This window comes from Heptranchias perlo, unplaced genomic scaffold (genome assembly GCF_035084215.1).
Source record: "Heptranchias perlo isolate sHepPer1 unplaced genomic scaffold, sHepPer1.hap1 HAP1_SCAFFOLD_466, whole genome shotgun sequence".
NCBI classification, from domain to species: domain Eukaryota; kingdom Metazoa; phylum Chordata; class Chondrichthyes; order Hexanchiformes; family Hexanchidae; genus Heptranchias; species Heptranchias perlo.
The window spans coordinates 133,934-157,886 of record NW_027139480.1 but is presented as its reverse complement, the minus strand read 5'-3'; the positions used below and the strand labels follow the sequence as shown (position 1 = coordinate 157,886).

Sequence of the window (23,953 nt, the reverse complement as noted above, 5' to 3'; positions counted from 1 at the left end):
GGTCTAACCTATCAAACAGATCATTGATCTTAAAACCTCTATCACGTCACTCCTCAGTCTTCTCTTTTCCAGAGAAAAGAGCCCCAGCTTTTTCTCTCTTTCCTGACATGTGTAACCTCTCAGTTCTATGGTATTGTTTCAGAATACTGTCCTGGATGCATTCTAGAAATGTATTGCCTTTGTGTCTCAGTCCATGTGAAAATTGAAATCTCCCATCATAACTGCTTTGCCTTGGAAACATGCTCCTCTGATCTCCGTATTTCTGTGTCGGGTCAATACTTCCTGTTTGAAGAAATTTTTCATTAATTGAAAGCTTTTCATGCCCCAGTTCGTTTCAGTTGGTTGTGATCTCCAGTGTGATCGAGCCGTCTCTGGGTTCAGCTCTGAACAGCAACTTGATTCTCTGATCCGGGACTGACAGCACACCCATTTCAAACCGGCACAGAATGATCCGGGACTGACAGCACAACCCTTTAAAAACGACACAGAATGATCCGGGACTGACAGTACACGCCTTTCAAACAGACACAGAATGATCCGGGACTGACAGTACACCCCTTTTAAACAGACACTTAATGATCCGGGACTGACAGCACACCCCTTTTAAAAAGACACGTAATTCGTTAGCATTTCAGATTCGGGGAAGGTTAGAACGGATTAACTGTAGACATTTGACATTGTATTTGACAAATTTGACTCAGCTTTTGTTGAGACGTGACTATATCGGTCAATGGATTTTGACACATGCGGCATATATGGGTTTTCAGAAGTTATTTGATAACGTGGCTCACAGGAGGCTTCAGCCGTTTGGTGTCAGAGGAATTGCAGCCGCCTGGATGGAAGGTCGATCATGTGTTGAGTTTTCTCCATTGTTGTTCACAGACCGAACACTGCGATCACTGAGTTCTTGATCAAGTCTGACGGTTACCAACTGGTCCAGTTCACGAAATTCTACCGGGACAGATTGGAACAGGAAGTTGAAGAAGGGGTGGACGGAGTCAGCTTGTTGTCAACATACGAGAGGCATTTCAGTGGACAAGAACATCAGGTAAGTGGGAGGGGAACAGGATGAGTTTGGATTATTTAAACATCACAAAATTAACAGGGTATCAGATCTTAGGATCATAGAAGGTAACAGAAGAGAAGCAGACCAAACTGGAAAGAAATGGTTCAAACTGCAATTATTGTGAATCTGAAACAATGAAAGGAAGAGGTGAAAATACCCAGCGGATCGGTCAGTATCTGGACAAAGGACAGGGTAACGGTTCAGGTATAACTCGAGTGTGGATTGAAAACAAAGTGAAACAGTTTTAGTGGAACTGGGAAAAGGACAGAACGGAGGCGACAAACGGGAGTTAGATGGAATTTCATGAGTTGACTGACCTGGAATCTACTTCAGGATATTAAGAAATTGAGAGATGACAAAAATATCTGCGGAGTAAATGAGAGACATTTCAAGAACAAAAATTTTAAAATGGTCAAAATGTGTAAGACCCGAACAGGGAAACGAATCAAACAAACTGTGGAGAGCGCGAAACCGAGGCCGTGCAGGGTTTTGTTCTCCCCCATTAATCACCGGGGGTTAATTCGACCTTCAGCGGACTCACAATCCGGCAGTGGAACTTGCGGTGGAGCGTCACTCCCCGGGAGAGCACTTTAGGAAATTGCAGGCAATCAGCCCATAATATTCTGTCAATTATTTTCAATGGAATCGAAGTGAAAATGTGGCAGGGTGTGTCATGGACGGTCGATCTGACACCACCTGCTGAAGGTGGAAATCGAGGCAACCGAGTCACCGAATCATAGATAATCGGAGCAGGAGTAGGCCATTCGGCCCTTCGAGCCTGCTCCACCATTCAATATGATCATAGCTGATCCTCTATCTCAATATCATGTTCCCTCTTGTGAAGTTCTTACAACCCGCTTTTATGTTCCTTCCAAGTTCACACTCATACTCTATTTTTCCCTCTTAATCAATCTCTTGGCTCGTTTTTGCTCAATTCTAAACAGCTCCCAATCCTCAGGCTTGCTACATTTTCTGGCAAATTTTTATGACTCCTCTTTGGGTTTCATCCTATCCATAATTTCTTTTGTTTGCCGTGTTTGGACCTCGTTTCCTTTTGTCTTTTTGTGCCAGATTGGAATGTATAACTGTTGCAATTCATGCATTCGTTCTTTAAATGTCAGCCATTGCCTATTCACCGTCATACCTTTTAATGAAGGTTCGCAATCTATCATAGCCAACTCACTCCTCATAACTTCCTAGTTTCCTTTGTTTAGATTTAGTACCCAAGTTTCGGATTGCACGACTTCACTTTCGATCTTAATGAATAATTTTATCATGTTACGGTCACTCTTCCCGTAAGCATCCCGCACTACAAGGTTATTAATTAATCGCTTCTCAATGCACAACACCCAATCTTGGATAGCCTGTTCCCAAATTAGCTCGTCAACATACTGGTCTAAAATATCATCTCGTACACACTCCATAATTTAATGCTCCAAAGTAATATTGCTAATTTGGTTTGGCCAGTATATCTGTAAATTAAAGTCACCCATGATGAAGTGGGAATTGAAGGATATGGCGGAAATACGTCAATGGGGGGTTCATGGATAAGAGAGGTAGTTGTGGATTGAGGGATTTTTGTGAATGCGGGTCGGTGGGATTCAGTGATATGGGGAGAAGATGTGCAGGTTGGGATTGAGGGATATGGGTAGAATGTTTGGAGGTGCGGTTGACGGATATGGTGAGAGGGTGGTTAAGTGGTAATTAATGGATATGGTGAGAAGGTGGTTGGGTGTGTTTGAATGATCTGCTGAGATGGTGCGTTTGTGGGATACGGAAGGAAGGTGGTTAGGTGGGGATTGAGGACTCTGCTGAGAAGTTGGATTGGTGGGATTGAGGGTTATGGGGTTAAGGTGCATGGATGTTGATTGAGGCATCTCGGAATGTGGTTAGTTGGGATTGAATGACATGGTGAGAAGTTGTGTAGATGGGATTGAGGGATATGTTGGGATGGTGTGTTGGTGGGGATTGAGTGATGTTGTGAGAATGTGGGCAGTTGGGGTTGAGTGTTACGGGGAGAGTTGTGTAGCTGTGATTTGAGTGTTATTGGGAGTTGGTTAGGTTGTCCTGAGGGATATGGTGAGTATTTGGGTATCTGGGATTTGAGGGATAGGGTGAGAAGGTGTGTAGGTGGGATTGAGGAATAAGGAGAGAATGTGGGTAGGTTGGGATTTAGGGATATGGGAGTAAGATAGGTCGGTGGGCAATGAGGGATATGGGGGGAAGATTGGTCGTTGGGAATTGTGAGATTTTGTATTACGGTGGTTCGGTGTGGTTGAGTGATATGTGCAGAAGGTGTGTAGGTGGGGATTGAGAAATATGGGGAGAAAGTGGTCGGTGTGGTGGACGGATATGGTGAGGAGATGTTTAAGTGTGATTGTGGGAAATATGAATAAAGGGGGTAGGTTATGATTGAGAGATATTGTGAGAAACTGGTTAGGTGGTTTACAGTGATCTTGGGAGAAGGATGCAGGAAAGAATGCGAGATATGGAGAGAAGTTGGGTAGCCGTGTGTCAGGTATATGTGGAGAAGGTGATTAGGTGGAGTTTGAGGGAAATGTGCAGAATGTGAGTTGGTGGGTATTGATGGATATTGTGTGAATGTGTGTTGGTCGGTTTGAGTGATGTGGGCAGAAATTCGGTCGGTGGGGTTGATGGATATGGTGAGAAGGTGATACGTTTTGTTGAGGGATATTGTGAGAAGGTTTGGGTGGTTGTGTTGAGTGAAATGGGGAGAAGATCGGTCGGTGGGAGTCTCTCTCTCTTTCCCTGTCCCTCTCCCTAGACCCCTCACTCTCTCTCTGTGTCTCACCCTCCTCGCTCTCTGCTCATACTCTCCCTCTGCTCGCTATCTCACCCCTTCCTCTCTCCCTCTCTCTCTCTCGGCCTCTCTCTCTCTGTATGTCGCACTCTCCTCGCTCTGTACTCGCTCTCACCCTCTACTCCATGTCTCTCCCCATTCCTCTCTCTCTCTCTCTGTCTCTCTCACTCACTCTCTCTGTCTCTGACTCATCCCCATCTCTCACTATTTCCCTTCCGTTTCTCTGTCTCCACGTTTTCTTTCTCTTCCTGTCTGTTTCTCCATCTGCCTGTCTCTTTCTTTCTCCCTCGCCCCCACTATCTCTATGTCTGTATTATTCAGATTCTCACAGTCTGTCTGCCTGTCTCTCTGTGACTCCGCCACCTCCTCATTGTCTCTCTCGGTGTCTCTCTGCCTCTGCACTGTGTCATCCTCTTTCGTTATTCACACTCCCCCCACTCTCTGCCTCTACTCTCCATCTCTCTCCCTCTCCACCTCTAGTCTCCACCTCTCTCAGTCACTAACTCTCTCCCTTTCTATATATCTCACCTTCAATTTCAACCTTCTCTTTTACTCGTTGTCTTTGTCTCTGCCACGACACTCTGTGCCACTACACTCTGTGCCACTACACTCTGTGCACTACAGTCTGTGCCACTACACTTTCTGCCACTGCACCCTCTATCCCATCCCCATCCCTCTGACTCTTTCCCTCAGGTTCTCTCTTTCCCAGTCACTCAGCCTCCACTTTCTTTCATTCCCCGTCTCTCTACAAGCACCGTCCTCTCTCTGTCTCTACTCTCTCTCTCTCTCTCTGTCTCCCTCCATCTACACTCATTGATCCATCTCCGTCTCTCCCTCTCTTTCTTCCTCCCTCCGCCCTCTCTCTCTGACCGTTTCTCCCTCTGTTTGTATCTTTCATTCTTTCTCCCCCACCATCTCTCTGTCTCTATAATTCTGTCTCTCTCTCTATGTCTCTCTCTCTCTCTGCTGATTCTCTGCCTTTCTATCACTATCTCTCTGTCTCCCTCTCCATCGCTCTCCCCCCGCCATTCGTCTCTCTCTCTCTCTCTCCGTCTCCCTCTGCGTCTCTCTCTCTCTTTCCCTCAGCTATCTCTCCCTCTGTCCTCGTCTCTCCCTCTATCCTCGTCGCTACCTCTCTGTCTGTCTCTCTTTCGGGCTCTCCTATTTCTCTCTATCTTTTGCTCTCTGCTCTCTGTTTCTATCTCTCTTTGTCACCTGTCTGTATCTCTCGTTCACTCTTCCGAACTATATGTCGATGTCTTCATTTTTCTCTCTCCCTCACTCTCCCCATTTATCAACCGTTTTGCTAATGTCTCTCTTTCTCTTGCCGCTTTCTCTGTCTCTCATTGCTCTGTCACTGCTGGTCAGCAGCGCCGACTGTTGAAGATTGTGGTGGGTGATGACATTGACCAGGTACGTCGGAACAGGAGTCGGTCATTTGATCCCTCGAACCTGTTACGCCATTCATTGGCATCATGGCGGATGTCTGACTGAACGTCATTCGCCCGCCTTAAACACAATATTAACAGAGTTAACAAAAATCTAACAACCTCAGATTTAAAATTAACAATTGAGCGAACATCGACTTCCGTTTGCAGAAGAGAGTTCCAAACATCTCCCACCCTTTGCGTGTAGAAGTGTTTCATAACTTCACTCCTGAAAGTTCTGGCTCTAATTTTCAGGCTGAGACCACGAGTGCTGGACTCCCCAACCAGCGGACATAGTTTATCTCTATCTACCCTATCAGTTCCCCTTAATGTCTTGAAAACTTCGAACAAATCTCCCCTTAATCTTCTAAATTCCAGAGAATGCAAACCTAGTTTGTGTAATCCCACTTCATTGTCTCACCCTTGAAGTCCAGGTATCATTCTGGTAAATACAATGTCCAAACTGAGTTTTAACAGCTCGGTAAGTTTTAATGACTGCGAAACAAGTGAAGATTAACTTTTAAAAACGAGGACTCTCATGTTACTCTTTATTTTATTAGTTTTTGGTTATTGAAGAACAATTAAAACTACAATATTATTTTTAAAAACTTTTCCCTTCTGTCTCTTTAATTTAATTCGATTATTTCTTTGTTTTTTGATTTTTTTAAAATTTACAATGCCACACAGAATGCTAACTTGAAAGGAATGAAGTCTGCTTGATTGTTTCAGCAATGCAGCCTGATTCTGTTGGCGGGACTACTCGTCCTTACCGATTTTGTGGTCGTGTCTTCTCCTCACACACCTTTCCAGCTGCGCAGCAAATCACGCTGCTCAGAGGCTGGGTTGATCGTGCACAATTTTTGTGAAGTTCGAATTCCAGCAATTGATCGCCACAGAGCCTACAGTCAGTAGTTTTGTTAATTTAATTCGCAAGAGCTGCAGTGAGCGTTGCCTCGCCGCTCGTAGCGATTTCTGTCCCAATGTCTCCTGCCGCTCTGCCAATTTCCTATCCAGGTCAATCATTTCCCCTCAATTCGACCAGCTTCAACTTTAGCTAACAGTCTCTTCTGAGGCATTTTATCGAATTACTTTTGGAAGTCCATTGAAACAAACTCCATAGGCATTCCCCTGTCCACTACTTTAGTCACCTCTTCAAAACAAAATCCATGCTGGCTCTTTCGATCAGCTGAAAATGTTCAAGGTGTTCAGTCACTATCCTTAATTAGAGACTCGAGTAATTTCTCGAAACAGATGTTTGGCGAACTGGTCCATAATTCCCTGGTTTCCTTCTGTCACCTTTCTTAAACAGTGGAGTGACATGTGCAGTTTTCCAATTCAGATAAATGTTCATGCACCTTTAGGCTATTAACTAATCTGCCCCATTACTCATTGATAATTCCAGTATGGCCTGCCCCCATGTTGGTCCTAGGATATATTGTTGCAGAAATCTTTCCTGAACTTACTCCAGAAATTCGTTACCTTTCTGACATGAGCTCATCTGTTTATCCCAATCTATAAGAAAGTTAAAATCTATCCCCTTTGCAAACACACTGCTTGTCTAATCTCCGCATTTATACATTCTCCCGCTTCACAGCTGCTACAGGAAGGTCCATACACAACACCCACTTTGGTCTTAATTCATTTTCTATTTCCTAATTCATCCAATAAAGTTTCCACTGCCTGCTTACCTCTCGTTACATCCTCTCTTATCAATGAAGTAAATTCATACTTAACCACTCAGGATACCCCTCCCCCTCTACCAGTTCTCCTATCCTTCCTATAGATATTACAACTTGGTATATTCAGTTCCCATTCCTGACTGTTGTGCAGCCATGCCTCAGTAATGGCTATCATTTCGTACCCTGTCGGTTGAATTTGTGCCCGCATTTCATTCAATTTGTTGCTTATACTCCAAGCGTTTCTATAATGAACGCTTATTTGGGCCGCACACCCTACCCATATTGTAATATTTTATTTCTCACACTTTCCTTGTTTCTCCCTCCCGATTTCATTACTTTTCATCTTTCAATTTTTCCTTTACCTGCAGTGCCTAAAGCATAATTTCTGACGATAGTCTCTTCCCTTTTGTTCTAGAATTGTTATTTATATTATTTCCAACTGAGCCCTAACCCCCATTTACTCGTTTAACGCCCGAGTTATCCTTGGCGCTGGGATCCTGGTCCCCGCCCGGGTCAGGTGGTGCCGCTCCCAACGGTACAGTTCCATCCTGTCTTAGTACAGGTGCCAGTGTCCCACGAAATGGAACCTCTCCTTCATCGATGTGTTCTCCTCCCAAATCTGCTTATCCCTCCGACTATTTGCACCTGGCTCAGGTAATAATCCAGAGATTATAACCCTTGAGTGCATTTTTAAAAAAAAAATTGCTCCTGATATTCTCAGTGTCTGTACTGTGATCTCTTCTCTCATGGCTGGACTGTGATCCACTCTCTCAGTGTCGGGACTTTGATCTCTCTCAGTGTCTGGACTGTAATACCCTCGCAGTATTTGGACGGTGATCACCTCTCTCAGTGTCTGGACTCTGATCGCCTCTCTTAGTTTCTGGACTGTGATCGCCTCTCACTGTCTGGACTGTGATCCCCTCTCACTGTCTGGACTGTGATGTCCTCTCTCACTGTCTGGACAGTGATCGCCTCTCTCAGTGTCTGGGCTATGATCCCCTCTTTCAATATCTGTTCTGATCTGCATTCTCAGTGTCTGGACTACGATCTACTTTCTCTGTGTCTGCAAATAGTGGGCCATGGGAATGATGCCCCCCACCATGATCCAATTGCCACACTCAGCACTGACCTGTGAAGGAACTGCTCGAGTAACCGAACACCAGTGAGAGACAGAACCTTCCGGTGTGATCAGAAGGATTTTTGTAATAACAGGGCTCACCAACAGAGACACTGTCACGGAATTAATGCTTTGGAAAATGAGGCATGGGAAATGCCAACCACCTTAGTTTAAAGTGTTCCCAGGACAGGTATAAAATGGGTCAGATATAGAGTAAAGCTCCATCTGCAATGTCACATCAAGCACCCCAAGGGCAGGTGAAGTTGGGGTTAGTAACAGATTCAATCTCCCTCTGCACTTTTCCATCAAACCGTCCCAGGCCAGGTCCAACAACGGTTAGATACAGAGTAAAGCTCCCTTTACACTGTACCATCAAACACTCCCGGGGCAGTTACAACACAGGTTAGATACAGAGTAAAAGTCCCAATGCACTCTCCCATGCTCTGTGTGTGGGTCCCAATCCCACACCGGGTGATATCAACGAACGGAGACCGGGATGGAGGCTGGGTCTCTCCCAGAGATCAATGGCTTCACCCATTCTCGCTCATTCTCCATTCCTTCGATGTCTGTTCCAGTCTCTCAGTCCGATTGATGTTAAGATACAAATTGCTGTTTTTGTCGAAATTCTTCTTGGAGCAAATCCATTGAAGCAGCAACAAGTGGCTATTGTTCAGCTGCCAAGAGCTCACAGGCATTTCCAAAACATCTTCTTCTGTCTCTATTTACTTATCCCTCCTCTCTTTCTCGATATTCTGTTCCTCAAACTCTATCTCTTTCTCTGTCTGTCTCTGCCTGTCTCTCTCGTGTTCTCTCTCTCTCCCTCTACTCTCTCTTTCTCCCTTTACTCTCTCTCTTTCTCTTACCCCCTACATACACTGTAGAGCACAGAAACAAGCCATTCGTCCCAAAGAGTCCATGCCTTTGCTTATGCTGCAGATGATCCTCCTTTCATCCTTCTTCATCGAACCCAATCAACATATCCTTCTATTCCCTTTTCCCTCGTGTGTTTATCAAGCTTAATCTTAACAGCATCTTTGCTCGTCGCCTCAGCTCACTTGTGGTAGCCAGTTTCTCACTCTCACCACTCCCTGGGTAAAGGAGTTTCTCCTGAATTAATATTGGATTTATCAGTGACTAGCTTCGTTTTATAACCCCGAGGTCTGCTCTCACTCGCTGGTGAATTCATCTTCTCTCCGTCTGCCCTATCAAACCTGTCATTACACTTAAAGACTTCTATCAGGTCACTCCTCAGTCTTTTCTTTTCAAGCTTGTTCTCTCTTTCGTGATAGTTATATGCTCCCCGTTCTATGATATTGTTTCAGTAAACTGTCCGAGATGCACTATAACGCAGACAATGGGAAAATTCAAATCTCCGTTCATAACTGCTTTGCCTTAGCTACAGTCTCCTCTGATCTCCGTATTTCTGTGGGGGCTCAATTCTTCCTGTTTGAAGTATTTGTTTCATTAATTGAAAGATTTTCATGCCTCAGTTCCCCTCAGTGGGTTGTGATCTCCAGTATGATCGAGCCGTCTACGATTTCATTCTCTGAACAGTAACTTGAGTCTATGATCCAGGACAGACAGAACACCCCTTTAAAACAGACACAGAATGATCCAGGACTGACAGCACACCCCTTTAAAACAGACGCAGAATGATCCGGGACTGACAGCACACCCCTTATAAACAGACGCAGAATGATCCAGGACTGACAGCACACCCCTTTAAAACATACACAGAATGATCCAGGACTGACAGCACACCCCTTTAAAACATACACAGAATGATCCGGGACTGACAGCACACCCCTTTAAAACTGGCACAGGATGATCCTGGACTGACAGCACATCCCTTTTAAACAGACGCAGAATGATCCGGGACTGACAGCACACCCCTTATAAACAGACACAGGATGATCCTGGATTGAGAGCATACTCATTTTAAACAGGCACGGAATGATCCAGGACTGACAGCACCAACATGAAAATGCTTCTCCGATGCTCTGTTCTGAGTGAATTTCCTGCCGAACTTTGCATTTATAATTCGCTCACAGTCTAAAATAAAGAGAAGATACTGCGCCTCAATATAAAAACGTTCGTGGCCCTTACATGGATCAAACCTGCGCCCTTTGTTGTATTAATATCTAACCAACTGAGCTAATTTTCACTCTCTCTGTTTGTCTCCCCTGTTTTTTTTCACTCTCTCTGACTTTTTTTTTATCTCTCTGGCCCAGTGTCGGTCTCTCTCCTTATCCCCCTTATCGTTCTCTGTCTTCCCCTCTGTCTCAGTTTCTCTTCTTGTGCTCACCTTCTCTCTCTCTTACCCTGTCTCATGCTGTCCTCTGCCTCTGCCTCTCTACTCTCTCTCTCTCTTTCTCACCTTATTTTCTCTATCTCTCTCTCTCTCTCTCTCTCCTGCTTTCTCTCTCACTATACTCGTTCTGTCACTCTCTGCATTCTCTCTTTCTCCAGCCCAATATTCTCTCTCTCTATTTCTCCTCTGTGATAATAACATAATTGGCAAAAGATCTCGGGGAAATTTGGACACATTTTTTTCACTGAGGTTTGTTATGATTTGGAATGCATTTCCTGAAAGAGCGGTGGAACCACATTCCATAGACACTTTCAAAAGGAAAGTGGGCATATCATTGAAGAGGACTAATTTGCAGGGTTATGGGGCAAAATCTGGGGTGTAGGACTAAATTGGACAGTTCTTTCAAAGAACCAGCACAGGAAAGACGGGCCCAATGTATGCTAAGATTCCAGAAATACTTAGACTGTACAGCTGAGAAACGGGCCATTCGGCACAATAGATACATGCCGGGGTTTATGTTCCACACGAGCCTCCCACTACCCTTCTTCATCTAACCCCATCAACATATCCTATTCCTTTCTCATCTCATAGAAACATATAGTATTCTGAGGGACTTGACAGGATAGATGGTGACTCCACTGACTGGCGAATCTAGTCCAATGGGGAATAGGCATTCCCCATTCCCCAGATAAGGGGTCGGCCATTTAAGACTGAGATGAGCGCACTCGGTTTAACATCTCATCCAAATGACGAAACTTCAAAGAGTTCAGCCCTCCCTCAGTACTGACCTTCCAAAACTGCAGCGCTCTCTCACTTGTGACCTTCCGACAGTGCAGCGCGCTCTCAGTACTGACCCTCCGAAAGTGCAACACTCCCTCAATGCTGACCCACCGACCTTGCGGCGCTTCTTCAGTACTGCTCCACTGACAGTGCATCATTCCCTCAGTACTTACCCTCTGAGCGTGCAGCGCTCCCACAGTACTGGCACTGGAAATTGTCGGCCTGGATTAAGATGCACAAGTCTCTGGTGTGTGTGGGGTCCGAGCGCACGACCTTCTGACTCTGAGGAGAGATGCTACCGACTGAGCCTCGGCTCATAATGATTATGTCAGGTTACTGCTTGACGAGTCTGTGGGGCAGATCTCCCAACTTTGGCACCAGTTCACAGACGTTAGTGAGAAGTACTTTGCAGGCCCGTCTGGGCTGGGTGCGCCTGTCTGATACCGAGGCCATATTTCAGAGCGCATTTAAGTCAACCAGGTGAGTGTGGGAGTTGATTCAAAGTTTGAATGAAAGTTTGAGTATCATGAACAAATTAGCTCTTTATACCCCTTCAGAAACTGGAATACTCCTGGGAGTGATTCTCAGTCTCCAAACTCACCTTAATGAAAGGAGTATGTTCTGAACTCTTGAGAAGGTGTGTAGGTGGGAATGAGGGATAAGGTGAGAAGGTTGGTAGGTGAGAGTGAGCAATATGGGGAGAAGATGGATCGGTGAGATTAAGGAATATGGGCAGAAAGTGGGTAGGTTGGAATTAGGAAATGTAGGGAGAAGGTTGCTAGTTGGGGATTGAGGGATATGGTTGGAAGGTGGGAAGCTGGGTCGGTAGGGATTGAGGGATATGTTGAGACGGTGGGTAGGTCGGGTTCAGCGATTGGGAGAGAAGGTTCGCAGATGGGGATTAAGGTAATGGGGAGAATGCGAGTAGGTGGGGTTTAGTGATATGGGGAGTAGGTTGGCAGTTGTGGATTGAGGGATATCGTGAGAAGCTGCATTTAAGTAGCGTCACAAAGGAGGAGAGTGAATCAGAGGCAGGAAATTCCAGAGCTTATGGACCAGGCAGCTGAAGTAACAGCCACCAATGGTGCAGTGCAGGAATTCGGGAATGCGCGAGAGGCCAGAATGGGAGGAGTGCAGAAACCTCAGTGGGGGAGGATGGGGTTGTAGTCTTGGGGGAGATTACAGAGATAGGGGGATCGGTGGCCGTGGAAGGATTTGAACACAACGATGAGAATTTTAAAATCGAGGCGTTGCCGGACCGGGAGCCAATGCGAACACAGGGGGTGATGATTGAACAGGACTTTGTGCGAATTTGGATACGGGCAGCTGAATTTTGGATGAGCTGATGTTACTGAAGGGTGGAAGATGGGAGTTTGGCCAGAAGAGCATTGGAATAGTCCAGTCTCGAGGTAACAAAGGCACGGACAAGGGTTTCAGCAATAGGTGAGAAGAGACGTGAGCGAGACGGTCGAGATACAGAGATGGAAGTAGGCGGACTTGGTGATGGATAGAATATGTGGTCGGAATTTCAGCTCTGGGTCAAATCGTAAGTCGAGGGTTGTGAATGGTCTGTTTCTGCACCAGACGTTCGCCAGGGAGAGGGATGGAGTCGTTGGGTGTATCACTGCCAGTCCACATTATGAGCACATGATGTGGACTGGCAGTGATACACCCCATGGTACAATAACCACACTCAGCGCTGACCCGTGGGGCATCTGCCGGTGGAACACGGATCCATGCGAGAGGCAGAACCTTCTGAGGTGAACAGAGAGAGTTTTATAATAACAGGGCGGAGCAAAATAAAACACTGTCACAGTGTTTAATTCTTCGGAATGAGAGGCATGAGGAATATCAACCACTTCAGTCTGAACTATTCACAAGTTAGAAAGAGCACGGGTTAGATACAGAGTGCAACCCGCTCTACATTCTCCCATCAAACACTCCCCTGGCAGGCACAGCACAGGTTAGATACAGAGTAAATCCCCCACCACACTGTCCCATCAAACACTCCCAGGGCAGGTACAGCTCGAGTTAGATACAGAGTATAATCCCCTCTACACTGTCCCATCAAACACTCCCAGGGCAGGTACAGCTCGAGTTAGATACAGAGTATAATCCCCTCTGCACTGACCCATCAAACACTCCCATGGCAGGCACAGCACAGTTTAGATACAGAGAAATTCCCTCTCTACACTGTCCCATTAAACACGCCCAGCACAGGTACAGCACGGATTAGATACGGAGTGAAAACCCTTCCAGAGTGTCCCATCAACTACTCCCAGTGGAGGTGCAGCAAAGGTTACATACAGAGTCAAGGCCCCAAGACACTGTCCCATCAAAAACTCGCAGGACAGGTAAAGCACGGATTAGATAGGGAGTGAAAGCCCCTCCAGAGTGTCCCGTTAAACACTCCCAAGCCAGGTACCGCACGCGTGAGATGGAGAGTTAAGCTCCCTCTACACTATCCCATCAAACACTCTCAGTGCAGGAACAACAGAGTTTAGATACAGAGTAAAGCTCCCTCTTCTCTCTCCCATTCTCTGTGTGTGGGTGTCAGTCGCACACCGGGTGAGATCTACCAACAGAGACTGGGATGAAGCCTGTGCCTTCTCCAGAGATCACTGCCTTCCCCCATTCTCAGTGATTCCAACGCCCTGTGATGCTGTGATCCTTGTTCTCTCTCTCTCTCTCTCACACACACACACACACACTCGACTCTCTCTCTCTCTGACCAGTCTCTATCACTCGCTCTGTCCCTGTCTCTCCCTCTCTCCGTCCGTCTCTACCCTGTTTCTCTTTCTGTATGTTTCTCTCCCTCTCTCTGTCCCTCTGTCGTTCTCTCTCACTCTCTCCGTGGTCATTCACTGTCTTCCCCTTTGACTCTATTTCTCTTTTTGTGTTCTCGTTATCTTCCTCTTGTCTCTGTCTCATCCTCTCTTCCTCTCTACCCCTCTACCCTCTCTGTCTTCTTCTATTCTCTCTGTTTCTCTCTTTCTCACCCTACTCTCCTCTCTCTCTATCTCTGTCTCTCGTGCTCTCTCTGTACTCTCTCTGTCTCCTTCCACTCTCGCTCGATCTCTCTTCCTCAAGTTACTCTCCTCTTTCTCCTACTTTCTCTGTCTGTACCCTCTCTGTCTCCTTCTCCTCTGTCTTTCTCACGCCCTCTACTCTCTCTCTCTCTCTCTCTCCCTACCGCTCCTCTGTGAGATAAAAAATAATTGGCAACATATCTCGATGGGAAATGAAGAAACATTTTTTCACCGAGGTTTATTATGAGATTGAGTGCAATACCTAAAAGAACGGTGAAACCACATTCCATATGCACTTTCAAAAGGCAATTGGACATGTCATTGAAGAGGAATAATTTGCAGGGTGATGAGGAAATCGCTGGGATGTAGGACTAAATTGGGCAGTTCTTTCAAAAAGCTAGCACAGGCATGACGGGCCGAATGTAGGCTAAGGTTCCAGAATTCCGTGGACTGCACAGCTCAGAAACAGGCCATTCACACCACAAGGTCCATGCCGGTGCTTATTCTATAAAACACCCCACGCCTATCCATCTTCCTCCAACACCATCAACATGTCCTTCTATTCCTCTGCCATCTCATTGAAACATATAAAACAGAATATAAGATTCTGAGGGGACTTGACAGGATAGATCCGGAGAGATTGTTTACCCTGGCTGTCGAGTCTAGAACAAGAGGAAATAGTCTTCAGATAAGGAGTGGGCCATGTAAGACTGAGATGAGGAGGAATTTATTCACTCAGAGGGATGTGAATCTTTGGAATTCTCCATCCAGAGGTCTGTGGATGCTCAGTCGTTGAGCATATTCAAGGCTGGAATTGATAGATTTTTGGGCTTAGGGGAATCAAGGGATCTGTGGGTCGGGCGGGAATGTGGAGTTGAGGTAGAAGGTCAGCCAAGATCTGATTGAATGCTGGAGCCGGATCGAGGGGCCGGATGGCCTCCTCCTGCTCCCATTTTTTTATGTTCTTCTGTTCTTTCTCTCTCATGTGTTTATCCAGATTCCCCTTAAATGCATCTGTGCGATTCTTCTCAACTACGCTTTGTGGTAGCGAGTTTCACATTCTCACCAGTCTCTGGGTAAAGACGTTTTCACTGAATTCATTATTCGATTCAATTCGATTTATCAGTGACTATCTTATAATAATGGCCCTTGGTTCTGGTCTCCCCTTCAAGTGGAAACATCTTCTTCAGATCTACCCTAACAAACACACCATTAATCTTAAAAACCTCCATCACGTCACTCCTCAGTCTTCTCTTTTCGAGAGAAAAGAGCCTCAGCTTGTTCTCTCTTTCCTGACATGTGTAACCTCTCAGTTCCATGACATTGTTTCAGAAAACTGTCCAAGATGCATTCTAGAAATGTATTGCCTCCGTGTCCCAGTCTATATGAAAATTAAAATCTCCCTTCATAACTGCTTTGCCTTAGCTACAGGCTCCTCTGATCTCCGTATTTCTGTGTAGGGTCAATACTTCCTGTTTGAAGTATTTTTTTCATTAATTGAAACCTTTTTATGCCCCAGTTCATCTCAGTTGGTTGTGATCTCCAGTGTGATCGAGACGTCTATGGGTTCAGGCTCTGCACAACAACTTGATTCTCTGATCTGGGACTCACAGCACACCCATTTTAATCAGGCACAGAATGATCCGGGACTGACAGCACACCCATTTCAAACAGGCACAGAGTGATCCGAGACTGACAGCACAGCCCTTTTAAACAGACACAGAAAGATCCGGGACTGACAGCAGACCCCTTTCAAACAAACACAGAATGATCAGGGAATGAAAGCACATCCCTTTGAAACAGACACGTAATTAGTGAGCATTTCAAATTCGGAGAAGGTGAGAACGGATTAACTGTAGACATTTGACATTGTATTTGACAAATTTGAGACAGCCTTGTTGAGGCGTGACTATATAGGTCAATGTGTTGTAACACATGCGGCATGTATGGTTTTTCAGAAGGTATTTGATAACGTGGCTCACAGGAGGCGTCAGTCGTTTCGTTTAAGGGCAAATGTAGCCGCGCGGATGGAAGGTCGATAATGTGTATTTTTCTCCATTGTTGTTCACAGACCGAACACTGCGATCACTGAGTTCTGGACAAAGTCTGACGGTTACCAACTGATCCAGTTTAAGAAATTCTACCGGGACAGACTAGAACAGGAAGTTGACGAAGGGGTGGACGGAGTCAGTTCGTTGACAACATACGAGAGGCATTTCAGTGGACAAGAACATCGGGTAAGTGGGAGGGGACAGGATGAGTTTGGATTATTTAAACATCACAAAACTAACAAGATATCAGATCTTAGAATCAGAGAAGGCAACAGAAGAGAAACAGACCAAACTGGAAACAAATGGGTCAAACTGCAGTTATTGTGAATCTGAAACAATGAAAGGAAGAGGTGAAACACCCAGAGGATCGGTCAGTATCTGGACAAAGGACAGGTTGACGGTTCAGGTATAACTCTAGTGTGGACTGAAAACAAAGTGAAACAGTTTTAGTGGAACTGGGAAAAGGACAGAATGGAGGCGACAAACAGGAGTTAGAGGGAATTTCATGCTTTCACTGACCTGGAATCTATTTCAGGATATTGAGGAATTGAGAGATGACAAAAATTTCTGCGGAGTAAATGAGAGACATTTCAAGACAAAAATGTTAAAATGGTTAAAATGTCTAAGACCGAACACGGAAACTAATCAAACAAACAGTGGGGAGCGCGAAACCGAGGCCGTGCCTGGTTTTGTTCTCCCCCATTCATCACCGGGGGTTAATTCTGCCTTCAGCGGACTCACAATCCGGGCAGTGGAACCTACGGTGGAGCGTAACTCCCCGGGAGAGCACTTTAGGAAATTGCATGCAATCAGCCCATAATATTCTGTCAATTACTTTCAATGGTATCGAAGTAAATGGAATGAAAATGTGACAGGGTGTGTAATGGACGGTCGATCTGACACCACCTGCTGAAGGTGGAAATCTAGGCCTCCGAGTCATAGAAACATAGAAAAGATGAGCAGGAGTAAGCCATTCGGCCATTCGAGCCTGCTCCACCATTCAATATGATCATGGCTGATCGTCTATCTCAATACAATATTCCCGTTTTTCTAAGTTTTTACAGTCCGCTTTTATGTTCCTAGCTAGTTCACTCTCATTCTCTATTTTCCCTCTTAATCAATCTCTTGACCATTTTTTTCTCCGTTCCAAACTGTTCCCAATCCTCTGACTTGCTGCATTTTCTGGCAAAATGTTATGATTCCACTTTGCATCGCATCCTAGCCTTAACTTCTTCTGTTAGCCATGGTTGGGCCTTTTGTCCTTTTGTCTTTTTGTGCCAGAATGGAACGTATAACTGTTGCAATTCATGCATTCGTTCCTCAAATGTTAGACATTGCCTATCCACCGTCATGCCTTTTAATGAAGGTCTCAAATCTATCATAGCCAACTCACTCCTCACACCTTCGATTTAGTACCCTAGTTTCGGATTGCACTCCTTCACTTTCTATCTTAATGAAGAATTATATCATGTTCCGGTCACTCTCCTCTAAAGGACCCCGCAGAACAATTTAATGAATTAACCGCTTCTCGATGCACCATGCCCAATCTCGGATCGCCTGTTCCCGAATTGGCTGCTCAACATATTGGTTTGAAAAACCATCTCCTGCACACTCCAGGTAATAATGCTCCACAGTATTATTGCTAATTTGGTTTGGCCAGTATATATGCAGATGAAAGTCACCCATGATTAAGTGGGGATTGAGGGATATGGCGGAAAGATGTCTTCAGGTGATTGAGGGATATGGGAGGTAGTTGTGGATAGAGGATTTTTTTTTAATGTGGGAAGTTGGGGTTGAGTGATACGGGGAAAAGGTGTATAGGTCGGGATTGAGGGATATGAAGATAATGTGGGTAGGTGGTGTTGACGGATATGGTGAGAGGGTGGGTAAGTGGTAATACTGGATAGAGTGAGAAGGTGGTTGGGTGTGTTTGAGTGATCTGTGGAGATGGTGCGTCGGTGAATTTGTGGGATACGGAGGGAAGGTAGTTTTGTGGGGATTGAGGGCATTGCTGAGAAGTTTGCGGAGGTGGGATTGAGGGATAGGAGGCTAAGGTGCGTATGTGTTGATTGAGATATATGGGGATGTGGTTCGTTGGGATTGACTGATATGGTGAGAAGTTGGGTAGATGGGTTTGAGGGATTTGGACAACGTGAGTAGTTGGGGATTGAATGATATGGCGTGAAGGTGGTTATGAGGGATATGGTCGAAGGTTGGAAGGTGGGGTTGAGAGATTTGTTGAAAAACTGCGTAGGTGAGTTTAGGCATTTGGTGAGTCGATGGGTATGTGCAGATTGAGGAATATTTGGAGAAGATGGGTAAGTATGAGTGAGGGACATGAAGAGATAGCAGTTAGGTGGGGATTGAGGGATATGGTGCGAAGAAGTGTAGGTGGTGATTGAGAGATGTTTTGAGAATGCGGGTAGGTGGGTTTGAGTGTTATGGGGAGAAGGTGTGTAGATGTGAATTGAGGGATATGGGTAGGTGTGTCGGCCCGATTGAGGGATATGGTGAGAAGTTGGGTGGTTGTGGATTGAGGGATATGGTGAGAAGTTGATGAGGTGGAATTGAGGTATAAGGAGCTAATATGGGTTGGTGGGGATTGAAGGAATTGTTGTGAAGGTCGGTAGGTGGGGATTGAGGGATAAGTGGGGAAGGTGGGTATGTGGGCATTGACGGATGAGATGAGAATGTGAGTAGGTGGGGTTGAGGGTTTTGTGTAGAAGGTGCTTCAGTGGGGATTTCGTGAAATGAAGGGATGGTGGGTAAGTGGGGATTGTGGGATATTGTGAGAAGGTGGGTAGGTGGGGTTGAGGCATGTGGAGAGAAGGTGTGTAGGTGGGTATGTGCGATTGAGGGATATGGCGAGAGGTTGGGTGGGTGAGGATTGTGGTCTTTGGGGATGTGGATAGGAGTGTCGGAGGAATCTGGTCTGAAGATGGCAGGTGTGGATTGAGGAATATGGGGAGAAGATAGGTAGGTGTGAGTGAGGGATATGAGGAGAAGGTGGTTAGTTTGGGATTGAAGGATATGGTGGGAATGTGTGTTGGTCGGGATTGAGGGGTCTTATGAGAATGTGGGTAGCTGGGGTTGAGTGTTATGGGGAGAAGGTGTGCAGCTCTGGTTTGAGGGATGTGGGAGGTGTTTACGTGGTATTGAGAGATAAGGTGGGATGTTGTGTCCGTGGGATTGAGGAATAAGGTCATAATGTTGGTAGGTGGGGATTGAGGTATTTGGGGGTAAGATAGGTAGGTGGGGATTGAGGGACACGGGGGATAATGGGTAGTTTGGAGTTGAGGGATTTTGTATGAAGATGGGTAGGTGTAGTTGAGTGAAATGGGGAGAAGGTGTGTCGGTGCGGTCGACCGATATGGTGAGGAGTTGGGTAAGTGTGATTGAAGGGAAATGTTAATAAGGCGGGTAGGTTATGATTGAGAGATATTGTGAGATGGTGGTTACGTGGGGTTGAGTGATCTTGGGAGAAGGTGGGTAGGAGTTAGTGAGAGATAAGGAGGAGAAGTTGGTTAGCCGTTTGTGGGGTATATGTGGAGAATGTGTTTCAGTGGGGATTGATGGATATTGTGTGAATGTGTGTAGGAGGGGTTGAGTGATATGGGGAGTAATTCGGTCGGTGGGGTTGATGGATTTGGTGAGAAGGTGGTAAGTTTAGTTGAGGGATATTGTGAGAAGGTTTGGGTGGTTGAGTTGAGTGATATGAGGAGCAGATCGGTCGGTGGGAGTCCCTCCCACTTTCCCTGTCCCCCACCCTCTACCCCTCTCTCCATCTCTGTGTCTCACTCTTCTCGCTCTCTACTCGTGCTCTCCCTCTACTCGCTCTCCAGACCCTCTCTCTCTCCCTCTCTCTCTCTCGGCCTCTCTCTCTCTGTCTGTCACACTCTCCTCACTCTCTGCACGCTCTCACGCTCGACTCCATGTCTCTCCCACTTCCTCTCTCTCTCTCTCTCTGCCTCTCTCTCTACGCTCCTTGTCTCATCCCCATCTATTACTCTTTGTCTTCCGCTTCTCTGTCTCCCCTGTTTCTCTCTCTTTCTTTGTCTGTCTGTCTCTTTCTTTCTCCCTCACCACCACCATCTCTCTCTCTCTGTATTATTCAGACTCTCACAGTCTGTCCGCCTCTCTCTCTGTCAATCCCCCCCCCCCCCACACACATCCTCATATTCCCTCTCGGTGTCTCTCTGCCTCTCCACTGTGTCTCCATCTTTCGTTCTTCACTCTTTCCCCTCACTCTCTCCCCCTACTCTCCAACTCTCTCCCTCTCCACGTCTCCTCTCCACCTCTCTCAATCACGAACTCTCTCCCTTTCTCTATATCTCACCTTCAATTTCAAGCTTCCCCTTTACTCTTCCTCTTTGCCTCTGCCACTTTACTCTGTGCGACTTCACTCTGTGAGACTACAAACTATGACCCAGCCCCATCTCTCTGTCTCTCTTTCTCCCTATCTCTCGCCCTCTGACCATCCCCGTCTCATCCTCTCTCTATCTGTCCCTCCCTCTGTCTCTCTCCCTATACTCTCTAATCTGTCCCTTTCTCTCTCCCTCTGACTCTTTCCCTCTGGTTCTCTCTCTTTTCCGGTCACTTACCCTCCACTCCCTTTCTCTCTCCCTTTCTGTCCGAGTATATCTGCATCTACACTTCTATCTCTGTCTCTCATCGCTCCCTCTCTCTCTGTCTCCCTCAATCTGCACTCTCTGATCCATCCCCGTCTCTCACTCTATGTCTATCTTGTTTCTCTGCCTCCCCTGTTTCTCTCTCTCTGTCTGTCTGTTTCTCCCCCTGTCTGTCCCTTTCTTCTCCCTCACCCGTACAATTTATCTGTCTCGATTATGCTTACACTTACAATCTGCCTGTCTCTCTGCCACTCTCAAAGTCGTCATTCTCCCTCTCTCTGTTTCTGTCTCCCGGTCTCTCTCCCTCTAATCTGTCTCTCCTTCTCCACTTTCCGTCTCAAATCCATTGAAGCAGCAACAAGTGGCTATTGTTCAGCTGCCAACAGCTCACAGGCATTTCCAAAACATCTCCTTCTGTCTCTATTTACTTATCGCTCCTCTCTTTCTCGATATACTGTTCCTCTAACTCTATCTCTTTCTCTGTCTGTCTCTGCCTGTCTCTCTCGTGTTCTCTCTCTCTCCCTCTACTCTCTATTTCTCCCTTTACTCTCTCTCTTTCTCTTACGCCCTGCATACACTGTACAGCACAGAAACAAGCCATTCGTCCCGAACAGTCCATGCCTTTGCTTATGCTGCAGATGATCCTCCTTTCACGCTTGTTCATCGAACCCAATCAACATATCCTTCTATTCCCTTTTCCCTCGTGTGTTTATCTCGCTTAATCTTAACAGCATTTTTGCTCGTCGCCTCAACTCACTTGTGGTAGCGAGTTGCTCACTCTCACCACTCCCTGGGTAAAGGAGTTTCTCCTGAATTAATATTGGATTTATCAGTGACCAGCTTCGATTTATAACCCCGAGGTCTGCTCTCACTCGCGGGTGAAATCATCTTCTCTCCGTCTACCCTATCAAACCTGTCATTAAACTTAAAGACTTCTATCAGGTCACTCCTCAGTCTTTACTTTTCAAGCTTGTTCTCTCTTTCGTGATAGTTATATCCTCCCCGTTCTGTGATATTGTTTCAGTGAACTGTCCGAGGTGCACTGTAACGCAGACAATGGGAAAATTGAAATCTCCGTTCATAACTGCTTTGCCTTAGCTGCAGGCTCCTCTGATCTCCGTATTTCTGTGGGGTCTCAATTCTTCCTGTTTGAAGTATTTGTTTCATTAATTGAAAGCTTTTCATGCCCCAGTTCCCCTCAGTGGGTTGTGATCTCCAGTGTGATCGAGCCGTCTACGGTTTCAGGCTCTGAACAGTAACTTGAGTCTGTGATCCAGGACAGACAGCACACCCCTTTAAAACAGACACAGGATAATCCTGGACTGGCAGGACATCCCTTTAAAACAGGCACAGAATGATTCAGGACTGACAGCACACCCCTTATAAACAGGCACAGGATGATCCTGGATTGACAGCACACCCCTTTTAAACAGGCACGGAATGATCCAGGACTTACAGCACACCCCTTTTAAACAGACACAGAATGATCCTGCACTGACAGCACACCGCTTTTAAACAGACACAGAATGATCCGGGACTGACAGCACACCGCTTTTAAACAGACACAGAATGATCCGGGACTGACAGCACCAACATGAAAATGCTTCTCCGATGCTCTGTTCTCAGTGAATTTCCTTCCAAACTTTGCATTTATAATTCGCTCACAGTCTAAAATAAAGAGAGCAAACTGCGCCCTCAATAAAAAGAACGTTCGTGGTCCTTGCTGGGATGAAACCTGCGCCCTTTGTGGCATTAATATCACGCTCGAAACACCTGAGCTAAATGTCAATCTCTCTGTTTGTCTCCCCTGTTTTTTTGCTGTCTCCCTGACTTTTATTTTCTCTCTCTGGCCCTGTGTCGGTCTCTCTCCTTATCACCCTTATCTTTCTCTGTCTTCCCCTCTGTCTCTGTTTCTCTTCTTGTGCTCACCTTCTCTCTCTCTTACCCTGTCTCATCCTCTCCTCTGCCTCTGCCTCACTGCTCTCTCTCTCTCTTTCTCACCTAATTCTCTCTATGTCTCTCTCTCTCTCCTGCTCTCTCTCTCACGATACTCGTTCTGTCTCTGTCTACACTCTCTCTCTTTCTTCAGCCCAATATTGTCTCACTCTCTATTTCTCCTCTCTGTGATAATAAAATAATTGTCAAAAGACCTCGGGGAAATTTGAACACATTTTTTCACTGACGTTTGTTATGATTTGGAATGCATTTCCTGAAAGAGCGGTGGAACCACATTCCACAGGCACTTTCAAAAGGCAAGTGGGCATATCATTGAACAGGACTAGTTTGCAGGGTTATGGGGCAAAATCTGGGGTGTAGGACTAAATTGGGGAGTTCTTTCAAAGAACCAGCACAGTCATGATGGGCCCAATATATGCTAAGATTCCAGAAATACTTAGACTGCACAGCTGAGAAACAGGCCATTCGGCACAATAGATACATGCCGGGGTTTATGTTCCACACGAGCCTCCCACCACCCTTCTTCATCTAACCCCATCAACATATCCTATTCCTTTCTCATCTCATAGAAACATATAGTATTCTGAGGGGACTTGACAGGATTGATGGACTTGTCAGGATAGATGCACTGACTGGCGAATCTGGAACAATGGGGAATAGTCATTCCCCATTCCCCAGATAAGGGGTCGGCCATTTCAGACCGAGATGAGCGCACTCGGTTTGACATCTCATCGAAATGACGACACTTCAAACAGTTCAGCCCTCCCTCAGTACTGACCTTCCAAAACTGCAGCGCTCTCTCAGTAGTGACCTTCCGACAGTGCAGCGCTCTCTCAGTACTGACCCTCCGAAAGTGCAACACTCCCTCAATACTGACCCTCCGACCGTGCGGCGCTTCCTCAGTACTGCTCCTCTGACAATGCAGCATTAACTCAGTACCGACCCTCTGAGCGTGCAGCGCTCCCACAGTACTCGCACAGGAAATTGTCGGCCTGGATTAAGATGCTCAAGTCTCTGGTGTGTGTGGGGTCCGAGAGAACGACCTTCTGACTCTGAGGACAGACGCTACCTCCTGAGCCCCGGCTCAT

At 46.1% G+C, this 23,953-nt stretch overlaps 1 long non-coding RNA gene across 3 annotated transcripts in view; it reads left to right on the top strand.

The window, feature by feature from the left end:
- The window catches only part of LOC137313312 (uncharacterized), a 77,187-nt gene that overhangs the window by 18,876 nt on the left and 34,358 nt on the right, over window positions 1-23,953 (top strand). For all 3 annotated transcript variants that reach the window (XR_010961024.1, XR_010961025.1, XR_010961026.1), the window contains exons 3-4: window positions 883-1,048; window positions 16,302-16,467. This is a non-coding gene — a long non-coding RNA (uncharacterized lncRNA). The remainder of the gene's footprint in view (window positions 1-882; window positions 1,049-16,301; window positions 16,468-23,953) is intronic.